The 15,006-nt window shown below is 49.6% G+C and overlaps 1 long non-coding RNA gene across 1 annotated transcript; it reads right to left on the bottom strand.

Moving 5' to 3' along the window:
- Window positions 1-12,782: 12,782 nt before the first annotated feature.
- On the bottom strand, window positions 12,783-14,685 carry LOC119962087. Its single transcript, XR_005459806.1, has 2 exons — window positions 14,593-14,685; window positions 12,783-12,922 (listed from the first exon to the last, which is right to left on the bottom strand). It is a non-coding gene; the product is annotated as an uncharacterized LOC119962087 (long non-coding RNA).
- Window positions 14,686-15,006: the final 321 nt, after the last annotated feature.

The following is a 15,006-nucleotide window of genomic DNA, read 5'->3' as shown; positions in this document are numbered from 1 at the left end:
GTTGTGAAGCAACTGTGCTGACCACTGTCTGTGCGGAGTCACTGTCTGTGTGGAGTCTGCACGTTCTCCCCGTGTCTGCGTGGATTTCCTCCGGGTGCTCCGGTTTCCTCCCACAAGTCCCGAAAGACGTACTTGTTAGGCGAATTGGACATTCTGCGTACCCAAACAGGCGCCGAAGTGTGGCGACGAGGGGATTTTCACAGGAACTTCATTGCAGTGTTAAAGGAAGCCTACTTGTGACAATAATAACGATTATTATTATTATTATGATTCCCTGAAGCTCGGGGAATAAACTGTGTGTTGCACTTGGTACACGGTCCAACCAGTGCACAATAAACTTTCATTGTAACATCGCCTAACTATACCTCAGCAATGTTACTTAGCATCATGCTTACTTTATTTATTGTTGCAACATGGTTATAAAACGTGAGAACATAAGAAATAGGAGCAGGGATTGGCCATTCCGCCCTTCGAGATTACCCAATTAGAGATTAGACAATGAGATCATGGAGAAACTTCTATCTCAACACCATCTTCCTTTACTATCCCCATATCCCTTTATGTTTTTAACAAATCTAAGTCTATCAATCTCAGGCTTGATCATACTCAATTACTAAGGGCATGATGTAACCATCACGTTGCACCGGTTAAATAGCGGGAAAGGCCAAAATCGAGACTCATGTCCGACGCGATTCAGTTTGCTATCTAACCAACCCAATCCTGATGGCGGGTTCCGATCTCGCTCAAAATATGGTGAGCTTGTCATTAATCCCAATTTGCATTCATTTCAATCTGATTAGTGAGATTCACGTCGGAAGTAGCGGCCTCCTGCGAATTAACCGTCTCTCCAGTGAGAAATCACAAGGGTGTTGTTTAATACTCCTTTTTAAAAACGTGAAGCTGGCACAATGGTTGTGGAGGGGAACTGAGGAGATGAGTAGCTATTTCCATTTTCGGCCATGCAGCTCAAAGGCGTTGGAACTGCTGTCCCAGTTCTCGGAGTGGGCGAGGTGTGGAACCACTCACAGGGGGTCAGACTTGGATGGTGGTCTCCCCTGCGCCGGGGGTGGCGGAATGAGGGGCTTTTGGTTTGTGAGGCCTTCAAGTCATCTTTAAATATTGTGGAGACCCATCACAGGGGTAACCACAGCTGCTGTCTGTCCTACCAAACACTTCCAGGACAGAGCCCTGTTCTCAGGTATATGCTGACGGTCACTTTATCTCCAATTGACTGTGAGCAGATTCTGGCTTCACAGCTGAAGGCGATTGCTAATAGGAATTGGCCTTGTTAGTTGTGACAGCGCTTCACAGCTGCAGGTTGTGTTTGCAGCTTGCTCTCCTTCTGCTGGCTGTTTCCTTCCTTCTCTGTAGCCAGGAAAGACCATTTTTTCTAAGATGCCCGGGACTGGGAACACCGGGCTCAGGGGAAGTATGAGTCCAGAAGGCAATCAGGTTTGAAGCAAGAAGATACTGCGGAACCTGGGGCACAACATTGATCCAAATGGGCCACCTGCTAACGCAGTTGAAGAAATACTTTCGCAGATTTTGTTGCTGGTGTGGTGAGTGCTGCATTTAACAGCCATGTCACCACAGGTTAAACACACTGGAAGTCAAGGATGTTCAACTGCACCTTGAGTGCCAGTGGAATATGTGGATGCCAGGATTTGGTTCTGGTCAGATTGGGCCGTGTGGGAGGGCCTGCACAGCTATGGCTCCTGGATGGAGAATGGCACTGATACGTGGAACAAGTAACACATTGATGGACGGATCATTTCTACGACAAAGTTCTGGACACGATAACACATTCTCAGCCTTATCCTCCGTCTCTGTTGAGAAACCTGTGAGGGATGATACTGTGTTTGTTCTTTTGGGAAAATGAGCTGATACAGCTTTGTATTGGTCAATATTGAATGTTTCCTTATTGTTTAATGGTTAGTGTGATATGTGGAAGTTACATGGTTGATTTGCAAATTTTTGTTGCAGTTGACCGATTAATAACCAAAATACTCTCAAAGTGGCTTCTCGTGGGATGATTATTGCATCGCATTGCAATCAAACTTTAAAGTCTGAACACTGAGCCTCACCTCCAGAAGCGTCATCATATCGAGAGGCAGCAGCCAACAATCAAACACTCAGAGCTGGGCTTCAGCACTGGGGATATGCTCGTGACCAAAGGGCGAGCCTGTGGATCAGGGATGGCACCTGAGCACGATCTCCCTAATATTCCTGGCAGGAGTCTGACATCTGGGATCTAGGGGCTCCGGCTATGGCCCGGAGCAAGGTTTTCCACCACAACTGACTCACTGGATGGCCACCCTGAGAGAAAGGACACGTAAGGGTGGGGGAAGGCTTGGGGGATTTGAGGGACCTGGGGTGGAAGCCCTAGCTGATTGTCTGTCTATCTCTCTCTTTAATTCTTTACAAACATCAAGATGTACTTGCATCGTTAGTCTTTTGAGGAGATGACGGACCAGTTTGTGACGCAGGTGATCTCGTCTCAATAAACAGACAGTGCAACACCTGTGCCACGTCCTCGTGGACTTGGCACCCCATTGGAGAAGCAGGACTCCCGCTCTCGGTGGCCATGAAAGTCATCACAGCTCTGAGCCTCTATGCCACAGGTTCATTCCACGGTTCGAGCGGGGACTTGTACGGCATATCACAAGCTACAGCCTACAAGTGCATCTGTGAGGTCATGGATGCTCTGTTTGCTGGGGCAGCTGACTGCATCAAATTTGTGCTGGACCAAGCCCACCAAGATGTCCGGACTGCAGGATTCCCCACCATTGCCAGCGTGCCCCAGGTACAGGAGGTAACTGATGGCCTTGTGCGCACTGGAGATTCAGGGAGTGCCCCTCATTAATAGGAAGGGGGTTCCATTCACTGAATGTTCAACGCGTGCTCCTCCCACCACCTCCCCCCCTCCCGTACACCCCCTGTTCCACCCTGCCAGGGTCTGTGTATCATCACCCCAAGGTGATGTATCTGTGTCAGCACTGTCAGCAGGTCAATATATCAGGGAGGTGAATGATGATCACGCGCTGTGAGGTAAGTTCTGGTGCTTCCCAATTTATGCCAAAGTCTGACTCCACTCTTTCTTCTGACAGTACACTCTGAATGGGTTCTGCATCGGGGGTGTTTGATCTTGAACCACTGTGCCCGGGGGCCAGGACCTGGGGGGACGGAGAGCAAAGGAGGTAGGGGTGCAGGCAGGCCCGCTGTGAAGGTTAATGTGACAGAGGCTTCACATGTATCAGGTGTGACATGTTTTAATTGTGAACATTTGACATTTCCTTTCCCGTCAGCTACAGACAGTGACCATTCTCCCTCGTTCCCCCCCCCCCCCCCACCCCCCATCTCCCGTTCACCCATCCCCCGTCCCCCCTTCTCCACCAATCAGTGATCCTCAATCTTCTTGAGTTTTAAACATGTCCCTCAGCAACTGGGACATGATGCTGAGGCCCTCAGCCATGGACTGAGTCATACCTTGGACACCACCACTCAAGACGCTGACCTTGTGCTCCAGGCTTTCCACTGGGGTCGCCACCCCAGCTGCATTGGCCTCAGTGCCAGGCATTGTCAGCATCATCTCCTGCTCTGCAGCCTTTGGGATTCCTCCAATCAGCAATGCACTTGCTGGATTGCCGCTGACATCCCCTCCTGAATTTTATGACCATGTCCAAGCAAGGGAGGCAGTGGCGTAGTGGTATTAATCCAGAGACCCGGAGTCATGCTCTGGGGACCCGGGTTCGAATTCTGCCATGGCAGATGGTGAAATTTGAATTTGAAAAAATAAATCTGGAATTACAAGTCTAAAGATGGCCATTAAACCATTGCTGATTGTTGTAAATACCCATCTGGTTCACTAATGTCCTTTAGGGAAGAAACTCTGTCACCCTTATCCGGTCTAGCCTACATGTGACTCCAGACCCACAACAATGTGGTTGACTTTTAAATGCTCTGAGGGATGGGCAATAAATGCTGGCCCAGCCAGCGACGTCCACATCCCATGAACGAATATTTTTTTAAAATCTGCATCAGCCCTGGGGGAACCGTGTCCAGAGGCTGGGCCTCTGACTGGGACTCAGCTGAGTCTGGGATCCAGCAGATTTCTGACTGATGATTCCCTTGAACATTTCTACCTCTACCTGATACGCATTCTTTGGGATACGGCACAAGGAAGTGCTGAGAGGTTTAGCCAAGGGTGGTATCATGCTCGGTACAGGCTTGGAGAGTCGAAGCACCTGTTCCTGTGCTGTATTGTGATTTGTTCTTTGATGTGCTTCAGCAACTGTGTGGTGGCCTCCATATTGTGCCCCAGAAGCCTGTCCACTAATGTTGCCCACCCAGGTGTGTGCGTGTGTGCTGGTTGAAGGTGGGGGAGATAGCTTTGATGCATAGATGGTGGTCTCCTCAGAGCTCTCCTTAGAGCTGGTCTCTTGGTTCACCGGCAAGGGGGGGGGGGGGGGGGGGGGGGGGAATGATTTTGGATGGCCTAGCCCCATCAGATGGAGATGGAGATCCTCTGAGAGAATGGACGTGTGAATGAGAAGTATAATTTTGCCTGACATAAACCATGGGAAAAAAAAATGAAAATCGCTTATTGTCACGAGTAGGCTTCAATGAAGTTACTGTGAAAAGCCCCTAGTCGCCACATTCCAGCGCCTGTCCGGGGAGGCTGGTACGGGAATCGAACCGTGCTGCTGGCCTGCTTGGTCTGCTTTAAAAGCCAGCGATTTAGCTGAGTGAGCTAAACCAGCCCCAATGGATCCTCACCTCAGCGGTGCAGGCCAATTTCGCTGTCAGTGACTGTTCTCCTTGGCCACCCTGTGACTGTCAAGGCCCATTCCTCATAGGGGATGAGAACTCAGATCCCTGGTACTCCGATACCCCCGTCTTGGTCCTTTCCCACTTATTATAGGCTATCTTCTATTGCATGGACAAAGAGAGGGATTTATGGGCTGAGGATTGATGGATAATGGGGGTCTATAGCAGGTGGCATGCGTGGGCACCGCAACTGGACTGAAGGTGTTGTGCTGGTGAGTGCCAGGGGTGCTGAGGAACAAGCATGAAGATCGGATATGGGGTGGGTGCAAGATGTCAGACATTAATTTGTTGGGTGGGGGGGGTTGGGAATTTGCGAGGTGGCTGGTGGAACTGATGCCTGGAAACAGTTGGTTATTTACTGGCCCTCTGACCCATGGGGGTGGAGCAGGATGCCTTCATTAACGGCATGGAGAAGCCAGGCCAGGACAGCATTGCCAAAGCGAGGAGCAGGTCTGCGTGCTGCCATGCTTGTTTGCTGATTGGGAGTGAGTGCTGAGGACTTCTTAAAAGCCGCTCCCCCTTGTTAGTGGCAAGACGCTGAGGCGCGAGTCTGGCGAATCTGACAGCGAGGCGGCCAGTAATGTCGAGAAGTTCATGGGGGCTCATTTCCAGCACTCAGTGCCGTTAAGTACGAGCCGCGATCTCACCAAAGCTGCCAGTGAGACACTCCACCAATCGCATCCAAAATGACACTTAAATCGTGCCCAAAATCTCTACCGACCTCTGGGGCATAGAATTCCAAAAATTCACCACCCTCTCGTCTCAGTCTGCATGGTTTGCCTATTATTCAGAGACTGTGTACCTTGGTTCTAAATTCCTCAGCCAAGCGAAATGCCATTGGGCGGAGAATAGGTTCTGAAACCAAAATCGTGGCTCGGACCGATTTGACGGCGAATTGCAATCTCCGTCACCTCGACAGCGGCGTCAATGCAGTCCGGAACGCATGTACAGTAAATGCCGTTTGCATGTTGTTCGTGGGCCCGATCCCGTATTCTCCGGGGGCCACCACGATGCTCCGCCTCCAATGGGCCGAGTACCCGACGGCGCGGTTCACTTATGCTTTTGAAAATCGTGAACCCAGAGTCGTGGCTGCTGAGGGAAAGAGAGGGGATACGGAAAGGGCACAACCTTGCCTTATGACAGTTGTGCCTCTGGCCAGGGGCCGTCTGCCAGGACGGGGGGGGGGGGGGGGGGGGGGTAGCGGGGAGTGGCCAAGAAGTGGGCTGTGAGGTCGGGCATGAAGAACCATTGCCGCAGCCGGCAAGGCAGCCTTGCAGCTGCGCACGCCACTGACAGCCCCCTGTGAACTTACGGTCACGTGTTGTTAAGGTGTCTCCCCAGGGCACCCCCGAGGTGCCCGCTGGCCCCAGCCAACCCATCAGCTTTATGCATGTGCTCCAACACAACCGGTGCCATCTTGTTCGCTGGGATAAGTGTGTGTGGGGATTGCAATGTGTGTGATTGCAGCTTGTCAGCCTCCCATGGATCAATCTCGGACCCGGCAAATCCCACACCATGTTTCATTGGAATCAGTTGTATTCCACGTGGCGCCGGTGCTCCACAGTCGCCGGATCGATCCAGGTGCAATGCCAGTTTTGCTGTCGTGAATGTCCACGAATTCTGCGTCAGCGTAAACTCTTAGTCTCTGAAACGGAGAATCCCGCCCCAAGTGTATTTAATCTTTGCTCACAGAACAGTCCCTCTGTGGTAGGAATTAATTTAGTGAACCTTGGTTGAACGCCCTCTTTGGCCACAATATCTTTCCTTCGGAAAGGAGACCAAAACTGTACACAATGCCCAGGTGCAGTCTCACCAAGGCTTTATATCATTGCAGTCAGACATCTTTACTCCTTTACTCAAATCCTCTTGTAATAAAGGCGAATATGTCATGTGCTTTCTTAATTGCTTGCTGTACCTGCATGTTAGCTTTCAGTGACTCATGAAGAAGGATATCCAATTCCTTCGAAGGTCAACACTCTCAACATTTAAGAAATTCTCTGTCTTTCTGACCAAAGGGGATAACCTTACATTTCTGCTGAACTACTTACCTTTGTTCTGACATTCACATATTTTGATCTCCTATTGTGCCACTATCAGCACCTTTGTTAGCCATGATCACCATAATTTACATTCCCTTTGACTTTTTGTCCACGACATTTTTGTCAATCTCCACCTATTGCTGGCTCTCTATCCAGCCCCACTGCTCCTTCACCCCTACCCCCAGCCATAACCAGTATAAATCTCACCTCATTTCCAGTTCTCTCTAATTTTTACAAAGAGTAATCCAGACTCAAAAAACGTACGCTCCGCTCTTTCTTCACAGGTGCTGTCAGACCTGCTGAGATTGTCCAGCATTTTCTGCCGAGCAAGCTCGAAGGGCTGAATTGCCTACTTCTGCTCCTAAATCCCATGTTCTGTTTTGTTTCAGATCCCAGCATCTGCTGTAATTTTCTTTTATCACATTTCTGCACATTGTATTTCATCTGCCAGTTTCTTCCCTGTTCCTTGACCTTGCCGAATCCTTTTGGGGCAAACTTGAATCTTCACATCCAAATCATTGATATAGGTCATGAACAGCTGGGGCCAAAGCAATGATCCTTGCAGTACTCCACTGGTCACAGCCTGTCAACCAGAAAATGACCCATTTATTCCAACTCTCTATTTTCTGTCAGTTAACCAGCTTAATCCATGCGAGTATTTAATGCCCAATCCCGATGTGTTCCAATTTAAAAAAAAACTAAACTGTTGTGTGGGGCCTTGTCAAAAGCTTTCTGAAAATCTAAATATATCGCATCCACCAGTTCCACCTTTTCTATTGCACTTGTTGCATCCTCAAGAAATTCCAACAGGTTGTTAAACATGATTTCCCTTTCAAAATCCATGATGGTTCTACCCATTTCCCACCATTACTTTTTTAAGTGTCCTGCTATCACATCTTTTATTGTAGCCTCTTGCATTTTCCCTACTACTGATGTCAATCTAGCAGGTCTGTCGTTCTGTTTTTTCTCATCAACCTTTCCTAAATAGGATTACATTTTCCACTTCCAATTTGTAGGAACTATTCCCGAGTCAATAGAATTTTGAAGGTGACCACCAATTCATCTATTACCTCTGCAGACCCTGCGAGGCCTTCACCGGTATCAAACGTTAATTGGTCCAGTTAACGAGACCCCATGCTCCAAATGATGATTCCGCCGGCTGATTCGCCAGGTCCGAGCCCACCAGCTCCCCGTCAACAAGAGGGAGCAGCACTTGAACCGATGCCGTGGTGCAAACCCCACAGAGCACAAAGCCATGCCACCGAGGAGACCAGCCTAATGATTCGGGGATGCCAACCTGGCCAGCTGGTTGGATGTGGTCAAGTCCAGCCGGAATGTCCTGTTCCCCCGAGGGGCTTGTAGGGTCATCCACAGGGCAGCCAATGTCGCCTGGGAGGAAGTAGCAGTGGCCATCAGTTAGGGGAGTGTCGCTAGGAGGACAGGCACCCAGCGCTGTAAGAAAATCAACGACCTCCACCGGGCCACACATGTGGGTAGGCATGAGTTGCTGGCACCGGCCCCGCCCATTAACCCCTCCCCCTCTCGATGACCGTGTACCTGGCACCGCCCCATCGTGCCCCGGCCCACCAACCATGTCCAGCATGCTGCCCATAACTGCCCCCCCCCCCACCGCTGAATAAAGAGGGCCCAGGCGGTCGGCGGGGACATCAGAGTTCTCACCACCTACGAGGAATGGGCTCTGGAGGCCACAGGGCTGAGGACAGATAGGTCACAGATGTCGAGATTAGTTTATGGCGCAGATATGAAAATCCACGGCTGCCACCCAGATGACCCGTCACACGTGAGTTGTTAATGCCTGGCAGAATGATCCATCCGTCCCACTGACCATATGTCCATTATCCCGCAGAATCTCCGTACAAAGGTGCCAGTCCATCCGGACATGCAGGACCCTCACCACTGCCAACTGTCTTCTATCCTCTGGCTGGTCCTGTAGCTCCTCCCCGGCTTGTCCTCCAGTTCTTCCGGGCCTGGCCCTTTCTTGTCCCCCTCCTCAGAGGTAGACGCATGTTCCTCCTCCTCCACCTGCAGCACTTTGCCCTGCTGCTGTGCCAGGCTGTGGAGAGCACAGAAGACCACCACAATGCGGGTGACTCTCTGGCATTGGAACCGCATTTTGACAAGTCCGATGTACTGCTCAATGAAAGACAATGGGAAAAGATGCCCCTATTCCCCCTTGGCACTGAATTTCAACCTGAGCAATATTTTTACCTCCTCACTCAATCTAAATTTTACTCCGGGGTAGCCTTGTCTCTGTGGGTCTCTTTCTTACTTCAGGTGATGAAGGTCAAACCATCAAAATCCAAAATCCATCTCTGGTTTCTTGTCTACCATTGTGTCATGACACCCAATTTCTTCTTCCAAAGAACAGAATATTCCACTGAATTCTCAGTTGCAGATTAAGAGGAGGCACATATAACAGAAATTCCATTTTAGCAAACCCGAGGAAATTCAGGGTGTAATCAGGAGAGAAATTAGCATCTTGGAAGCTACACTGCTTTTCACCACCATCACTTTGTTCCCCGTCAGTGATCAGTGAAATTAGCTCCATTATATTAATGTAACAGCTTTATCCATCAAGAAAATCAACTTCAGAATATGGCTTTGGCCATGTTCCTTCTGCTCAGCTGAACTAATACCCCATTCCAATCTGAATCACTGGATTGGATGGGTTACTGGGTTGCAGGAAGCTTAAGGCAATAGATTGAGTTGGTTGAGCTGTATCAAAGGCTACTCACCAGTGGCAACAAAAATAGCCTTTTCAGCATCCAAGTTGTCTTGTCTCCCTCTGTACAGCTCACATTCCTTACCTGGGCTGGAATTCTCCGGTCGTGTGGATTCACTTTTCCCACTGGCACACAGCCGCCAGTCCGTTTCGCAGTGGCGTGGGACAGTTACCAGGGCCGGCTCAAGGCACCGGCAACTCGGGCGACTGCCCGGGGCGCCATGTGCTCGGGGGCGCCAGAGACTCGGGTCCCGCGCATGCGCAGTTGGGCCGGTGCCAACCAGCGCATGCGCGGTGGCCGCCCGCCCCCAGGGCGGCCCCCGGCTCGGTCCGCCCCCCCGCTCAGGCCCCCCCGCCCCGCCCTCGGGTCCGCCCCCCCGCGTGTCCGCCCCCCTCTCGGGTCCGCCCCCCCCGCCCCGCCCTCGGGTCCGCCCCCCCTTCGGGTCCGCCCCCCGCGTCCGCCCCCCCGCGCCCTCGGGTCCGCCCCCCCTTCGGGTCCGCCCCCCCCGCCCTCCCTCGGGTCTGCCCCCCCTCGGCCTCGCCCCCCCGCCCCTCCTCGGCCTCGCCCCCCCGCCCCTCCTCGGCCTCGCCCCCCCCGCCCCTCCTCGGCCTCGCCCCCCCTCGCCCCCCCCGGCCCCACCCCCTCGCTCCCCCCTCGGCCCCGCCCCCCCCCTCGCCCCCCGCCCCCTCGCCCCCCCTCGCCCCCGCCCCCCCCCCTCACCCCCTCCTCGGCCCCGCCCCCCCCCCCCCCCCCCAAGGGCGCCGAAGTTCAGCTTGCCCGGGGCGCCAGCAACCCTAGAGCCGGCGCTGACAGTTACAATAGGAAATCCCATCGACAAGCAGAAGGAAAACAGAATCTCACCACAAGTAAACTTGACGGGGGGGGGGGGGGGGGGGGGGGTGTCATTCCTTTTTCTTGTTGTGGTTAGAGATTTAGAGATTAAAATACATTGCTAAAGATTGTCTACCAATTTTGTTTGTCTAAAATAATTTTTCCAAATTACTTCATCATGAAGCAAACAATTTTTACTTAAGCAAAGAATCAGGAGGGCGAAAAGGGGTCACGAGAAGTCATTGGCAAATAGGGTTAAGCAAAATCCCAAGGCTTTTTACACGTACATAAAAAGCAGGAGGGTAGCCAGGGAAAGGGTTGGCCCGCTGAAGGATAGGCAAGGGAATCTATATGTGGAGCCAGAGGAAATGGGTGAGGTACTAAATGAATACTTTGCATCAGTATTCACCAAAGAGAAGGAATTGGTGGATATTGAGTCTGGAGAAGGGTGTGTAGATAGCCTGGGTCACATTGAGATCCAAAAAGACGAGGTGTTGGGTGACTTGAAAAATATTAAGGTGGATAAGTCCCCAGGGCCTGATGGGATCTACCCCAGAATACGGAGGAAGGCAGGAGAGGAAATTGTTGAGGCCTTGACAGAAATATTTAGATCCTCACTGTCTTCAGGTGGTGTCCCAGAAGACTGGAGAATAGCCAATGTTGTTCCTTTGTTTAAGAAGGGTAGCAAGGATAATCCAGGGAACTACAGGCTGGTGAGCCTTACGTCAGTGGAAGGGAAATTACTGGAGAGAATTCTTCAAGACAGGATCTACTCCCATTTGAAAGCAAGTGGTCGTATTAGTGAGAGGCAGCACGGTTTTGTGAAGGGGAGGTTGTGTCTCACTAACTTGATAGAGTTTTTTCAGGAGGTCACAAAGATGATTGATGCAGGTAGGGCAGTGGATGTTGTCTATATGGACTTTAGTAAGGCCTTTGACAAGGTCCCTCATTGCAGACGGGTACAAAAGGTGAAGTCACACGGGATCAGGGATGAGCGGGCAAGGTGGATACAGAACTGGCTAGGTCATAGAAGGCAGAGAGTAGCAATGGAAGGGTGATTTTCTGATTGGAGGGCTGTGACTAGTAGTGTTCTGCAGGGTTCAGTGCTGGGACCTTTGCTGTTCGTAGTATATATAAATGATTTGGAGGAAAATGTAACCTGTCTGATTAGTAAGTTTGTGAACGACACAAAGGTTGGTGGAATTGCGGATAGCAATGAGGAAATGATGACTGTCAGAGGATACAGCAGGATTTAGATTTGGAGGCTTGGGCGGAGAAATGGCAGGTGGAGATTAATCCGGACAAATGTGAGGTAATGCATTTTGGAAGGCCTAATGCTGGTTGGGAATATACAGTGAATGGTAGAACCCTCAAGAGTATTGACAGTCAGAGAGATCTAGGTGTACAGGTCCACAGGTCACTGAAAGGGGCAATACAAGTGGAGAAGGTAGTCAAGAAGGCATACGGCATGCTTGCCTTCATTGGCTGGGGCATTGAGTATAAAAATTGGCAAGTCATGTTGCAGCTGTATAGAACCTTAGTTAGGCCACACTTGGAGTATAGTGTTCAATTCTGGTTGCCACGCTACCAGAAAGATGTGGATGCTTTAGAGAGGGTGCAAAAGAGATATACCAGGATGTTGTCTGGTATGGAAGGCATTAGCTATGAGGAGAGGTTGAATAAACTCGGTTTGTTCTCACTGGAACGAAGGAGGTTGAGGGGCGACTTGATAGAAGTCTACAAAATTATGAGGGGCATAGACAGAGTAGATAGTCAGAGACTTTTTCCTAGGGTAGAGGGGTCAAGTACTCGGGGGGCATAGGTTTAAGGTGCGAGGGGCAAGGTTTAGAGGCGATGTACGAGGCAAGCTTTTTTACACAGAGGGTAGTGGGTGCCTGGAACTCGATGCCAGAGGAGGTGGTGGAAGCAGGGACGATAGTGACATTTAAGGGGCATCTTGACAAATACATGAATAGGATTGGAATAGAGGGATATGGACCCAGGAAGTGTAGAAGATTTTAGTTTAGACGGGCAGCATGGTCGGCGCAGGCTTGGGCCGAAGGGCCTGTTCCTGTGCTGTACTTTTCTTTGTTCTTTGTTCAATTCCTCCTTCCTCTCTCCTGCCATTTTTTATTACTCTTTTGTACATGTATTTGAGAAAGTTAAATATTTATTTTCCATCTAAATCTCTTGGCTGGACTAACATAAGGTGACAGTACCATCCCAGATTCTGGATTGCAACATATATTATTTAGGTAAATAAGGAACTGATCAAAAAGTATTATTATGAGTAACACCCAACTACTGTTATCTTTTGTCAAGAAATAAACACCAGGCCAACACGAGGGAAATATAAATTTATTGTGTTACTAAAGACCTAAGTTGAAAGAAAGCAGAGAGCCTGAGGGAGAAGATGTGTCGCAGCCTGGGTCCCGGGTAGTGGAAGTAGATGTGGATCTTGACTCACTTGGTATCTCTAACCTGAAGCAGAGTGAAAGAGATTGAATTGAAAAATACTGCATAAAACCATGACACATAATTTACAACAAACGATAAGGACAAATATACACCAATGATAGAAGGGAAGTTTGGTTTTCAATACCTATGGCTTTTTGGAATTGAGTCAAAGGTAGTTTTAAGGGATTTAAATTTGCATTGCTAGACATTGGAAGTACAGTTTAAAGTATGTTGAATTTAATGTTTCCGTGCCTAAAATAGTAAAAACCCATAGTTGGATTCATGCTGGACAAAGGTGTTTGTACATGTGGAGGTTGGTTCAATTCCCACTGTAATTCATTTGTGGTTGGACAGGGTTACGGTGTGAATAATAAATAGAACTAGCAGGGGTTGCTTAGCAACTGGAGACCCTTGTAAGGATGTAAATGCCTTTAAGCCTTAATTTTAGCAGAATTTGTTGGCAGTTGGAGATAGGTATTGACAGAGAAGACAGCTCTCATAGCTCTGCTGGAAAGATGGTTTTAGAAGGATAAAGTGGTAACATTTCTCTCAGCATTTCTAGTTGAAAAGCCATACAATGGAGTAATAGTTAAGAGAACATATGCCAGAAACCTAAAGTCCAGCTAGTTAAGGAAACTAGAGAAATAAAGAGAAGTTTACAAGAAGTCTGGGGTTAACAGAATTGAAGAAATTGGGAATCAGAACAGATTATTGTTCAGTAGAGTCACAGAGAGTGGATAGAAAAGACAGTAGATCATGAAAGGCCAGAAAGATATCTGCAGTAATAGTAAGGTTTGTGAGAAATTACTACCGTTTGGAAGACATTATTTGAAATAATTGTGGAAATCGATGGCTAGACCTCCGAGTTTGTCTAGGAGCCTTTAAGACAAAGGAACATGGGGCGAGATTCTCCATAGCCAGACGCTGAATTCGTGTTCGGCAATCGGGCGACGAATGGATTTTTGCGCCAAAATCGCGGCTGGTGCTGGTCCGCCCCCTCCAAACTGCTGTCATCGCCGTGTGGCATTTCAACAGCAATGGCACGTCATCGGTCAGCCCATCCATGATGCACCGCCCCCGATGGCCCGATGTTCCCGACGACGCGGGGCATATGTGGTCCCATCGCTCTGGAACTCGGCATGCCACACTTGGCCGGGATCCTTGCCGCTGCCGGGGGGCCTTCTGCTAGCGCTGGGGGGACTGGTGGTGAGTGACCAGGGGGTGGCCTGTGGGGTGCTGGATGGCAAGTTGGGTTTGCAGACGGCTGCCGGCGTGCACCTGTGCAGCCCGGGACCCAGCTATTATTGGCGTGGGAGGCAGGACTTTCAGTCGGCGCCAGTTCTAGCCCCTCACCAGTCCCGGAATCAGTGAGGGCTTCACGCCGATTCTCTGGTCGTGAAAGACCACACATGCTCCGCTGGCATCTGCACTTAGTCTCAGGAATGGAGAATTCAGCTCCCCGCTAAGGGAGAGGTGTAAAACCTGAAAGAGAAATCTTGATAGAAGCAGCAGAGGAAAAGCATAATTTCAAAGAAGATTTGAAAGTGTGAATTTTGAAAGCGGAATTTGAAATCACTCGTGTGGAAGCCAGAGTTCAGTGAAACAAGGGAGCTCATGGTACAAGAATCATCTGGGGGGATATTGAGGAGTAATCCACAGACATTCACTTGGATTCAGAAAGGAATGTTTCTTACCACAACCATCTTGTGTGCTTGAACGAGATTTTGTGTGCTAATAAGGCCATTGGAGTTTAAGATGTACTTTGTAATCCATGTTAATCCTAAAATCTGTGTGCAATTGTTAAAATAAAGGGGGAGCATAAGAGTATAATAATACAGCATTTCATGTTTAGTAAATGTTTTTTCCTTCACACTGAAACTGCTTAGCTGTCCTTTGATCTGTTCCTCCACGTTTTATTAAAAAAAGTAAGTTACGGTCGTTTGAGCCAGAGTTCCAGTGTGGGATCTTCCCATCCAGTTATAACACCAACTGGGATTGCAACAAATGAACTTATTACTGATCATACAAAAATCATATTCAAGCTGAACTAATTTTTGAGCATTATGACTCCAAGGTCAGGCTACTGCTCGAGTGCCAAATACTTTTAA

Source organism: Scyliorhinus canicula, chromosome 2 (genome assembly GCF_902713615.1).
Source record: "Scyliorhinus canicula chromosome 2, sScyCan1.1, whole genome shotgun sequence".
Lineage (NCBI taxonomy): Eukaryota > Metazoa > Chordata > Chondrichthyes > Carcharhiniformes > Scyliorhinidae > Scyliorhinus > Scyliorhinus canicula.
The sequence above is the reverse complement of the archived record's forward strand: the minus strand, read 5'-3'. Positions and strand labels throughout refer to the sequence as shown.